The sequence below is a fragment of the Dasypus novemcinctus genome, chromosome 4 (genome assembly GCF_030445035.2).
Source record: "Dasypus novemcinctus isolate mDasNov1 chromosome 4, mDasNov1.1.hap2, whole genome shotgun sequence".
NCBI classification, from domain to species: Eukaryota; Metazoa; Chordata; class Mammalia; order Cingulata; family Dasypodidae; genus Dasypus; species Dasypus novemcinctus.
Window position 1 is genome coordinate 92,130,947 of NC_080676.1, and position 3,139 is coordinate 92,134,085.

The following is a 3,139-nucleotide window of genomic DNA, read 5'->3' on the forward strand; positions in this document are numbered from 1 at the left end:
TTTTAAATTTTTTGCTTAATCTAGCTTAAATTGGTTTCTGTTGCATGCAACAATAACACCCTTACCTAATATAAAGAATGTCAGTGGATTAAAAAAAAAAAAAAAGCCTTGACAATGTGTGAACAGTCTTGAATGGAACTAGGCCACATTTACTAATGGACATCATTTAAAGTTTGCAGATTCCTTCTCTATAACCACCCAGACCGTTCATGCAGAGAGCACACAAATTATTTTCATTTCCAGACCATTCTTGATTTCCATTTTCATATTTCAGAGAGTACTTGAGAAGCACACATTAGGTTCTCAGTACTTTGCTGAGCATGGAAGAATAGGGTTGATCTGGCTTAGACTTCAGAAAGTAGACACAGTGATTACTTTTAGTTGATGAACCTGATTCATTTTCATGTCTTCCCCTGCTGTTTTTATTATTTTTGCTTCTGCCTTTAAAGCCTCAGTAAAACTCCCACATTCTACATTCATTTTGGAAAGAAGGTTTGTTAAAGGATGTAGTACTATTTTTCCTTAAGTCTAAATAAATGAACTGATTTTCACAATAGGGGATTAGGAAAAGCTTTTCTTTCCTTGTGAACAGCTCTGTATAGCTGTACCATATTGGTACTCAGTAAATGTTAAAGATCAGTTGTAGATTAATCATGTTAATGCTCATTAGTACAAAAAAATCTGACAGACATCAACAGCTCATCAACATAAGTGATAGTGAAATTGGCAGAGTTGTGGGAAGGTGCTGGTCTCCAAGTCTCAGGGCCACTGACAACAAGGCCAGTGCTTCATGCTGCTTTCAGGGAACCCCATCCAGTTTTGCTGACCAGGCATTACATGACTTCAGCTTTCAGAGAGGCTGCTTCTTTCCTCCCTGCCCTCCATTAAAACTTATACTTTCTCAACTGCAATTCTATTTTTATTATTATACACCCATTTCACCAGTGACTCAAAATAAAAATAGAAAACTTCAATTAATTAACAGATTCAGGAAAATATGTTCAGTTGTGGGAATTATGCCCCCAATGCAATTTCCCCAGAGACTATGGAGAAATAGAGCAGCTTGTCCAACACATTTCATGAGGTCTTCAAAATTGACTATAGTGAAACTTGAATAGAAAAGGGAAATAAGTATGTATCTCCTTAAGCTGTTATTTTGGGTCTCTGCTACTTAAAGTTTAACTTAGCTCTCCAGTCTCAATGGTTAGTCCTCTTCAAGATCCAATCCCACTCCCCTGCAGCACATTTCTCTGAATCTGAGCTTTCTACTGTAGTAAAATATCTAACAGGACAATCTAGGTTGGACTTTGGCACAGTCAGGTGGATGTGGTTTGTATTAGGATTTCCTAGAGAAATACAACTGACAGGATTTTATATATATATTTTTATATGAGCTTTACTATATAAAATTGGTCCACAAGAGCATGGAAAGTGACAAATCCAAATTCAGTAGGACAAGCTCACAAGCTAGAAACTCTGATAAAGGTGATTTTGATGTCTGGCAAGTTTGAATTCCCCAGGGGATGCTGGATAATTAAAGTTGAGACAGAAATTCTTTTTTTTTTTTTTTTTTTAGATACTTGAAATACAACTTTATTCTGATTCTAAATGTAAAGGAATGGGAATGACAGTAACAAACAAGACTTCACCACTGAATATTGTGATGTGACTGCAGCAGTCTTATATTTGAAACTCAAAAAGGAAACAATTGCGTTCCAAAACAGCTAAATATGCAGGTCCAAAAAAGAAGGTATTTTTTTAAACTGCCACATTCACTCCGAAGCCCATTCATCTCGTTCAGCATCCCAAAGATTAAGCACATGTTCTGCTTAGCTATATAATAAAGTGGCAAACACGCTGCACCACTGACATCACAGGACAGTTGCCTATAAAACTAGACTTCTGACGCTGGGCTCCAGCTTCATTTTCTCACAGGTCGTCATCCTCATCCGGCAGAGCAGTTGTATGAGCAACCTCTAAGTCATGTTCATACTGTGCTGCCAAAGCTGGGTCCATGACAACCTCTGGTGGGGCAAGAGCAGACATGGCCACAAACTCCAAGTTAGGGTCTCCAATCAGTTTTCTAGCAAGCCAAAGGAAGGGCTTTTCAAAGTTGTAGTTACTTTTGGCAGAAATGTCATAGTACTGAAGATTCTTCTTTCAGTGGAAGACGATAGATTTTGCCTTAACTTTCCTTAATATCCACTTTGTTGCCACACAACACGATGGGGATGTTTTCACACACTCGTACCAGATCTCTATGCCAATTAGGCACATTCTTGTAAGTAACTCTCGATGTTACATCAAACATTATAATGGCGCATTGGGCTTGAATATAATAGCCATCTCGCAGTCCACCGAACTTCTCCTGGCCAGCCGTGTCCCACACGTTGAACTTGATAGGTCCTCTGTTGGTATGGAACACAAGGGGATGGGCCTCAACACCCAAGGTAGCTACATACTTCTTCTCAAATTCACCGGTCAAATGACGTTTTACGAAAGTAGTTTTTCCAGTACCACCATTGCCAACCAATACAAGTTTAAACTGAACTTGGGGTTCTCCTTGGGCAGCCATCGCGATGGTTCTTCCAGAAGCGTCTCCGTGCCCCGTCTGACTGAGCGAGACAGAAATTCTTCATTCTGATTTCTGAAGTCCTCAGCTCTGGCTTTTATGACATCAAACTGATTAGGAAAGGAGACTCCCCATATTTTTGAAGACAATGTCCTTTGAGATGCAAACAGCTGTAGACACAATCAATTGATTATAGATGCAAATCAATCTATGAAATAACTGCACAGTAACAATCAGACTAGTGCTTTCATAACCAAACAAGTGGATACCATAACCTAGCCAAGTTGGCATGGGAACTTAACTTTCACAGGGTATTTCCAAGTCTGATTTCTTTTGAGTGCAAGGTGCTGCCTTCATGTTATGTTCTTCTGATGTCTAATGGCTAAGTGTTGGAATACATTCATACACACACATAGAAACACACACACACAGATCTCTAAAAAAAGTTCCTAGAATCCAAAGTAAACTGATAAATAAATGCTGATTGAATAATTTTACATGACAAAAAGTGCCTAAACCCATTTTACACACTTTCCTCATTATTTTTTACACCTGTTTTTTTATATA

General features: G+C 38.5%; 1 pseudogene; it reads right to left on the reverse strand.

The window, feature by feature from the left end:
* Positions 1-1,658: 1,658 nt before the first annotated feature.
* Positions 1,659-2,617, reverse strand: LOC101423900 (GTP-binding nuclear protein Ran-like; annotated as a pseudogene).
* Between the last annotated feature and the right edge of the window lie 522 nt (positions 2,618-3,139).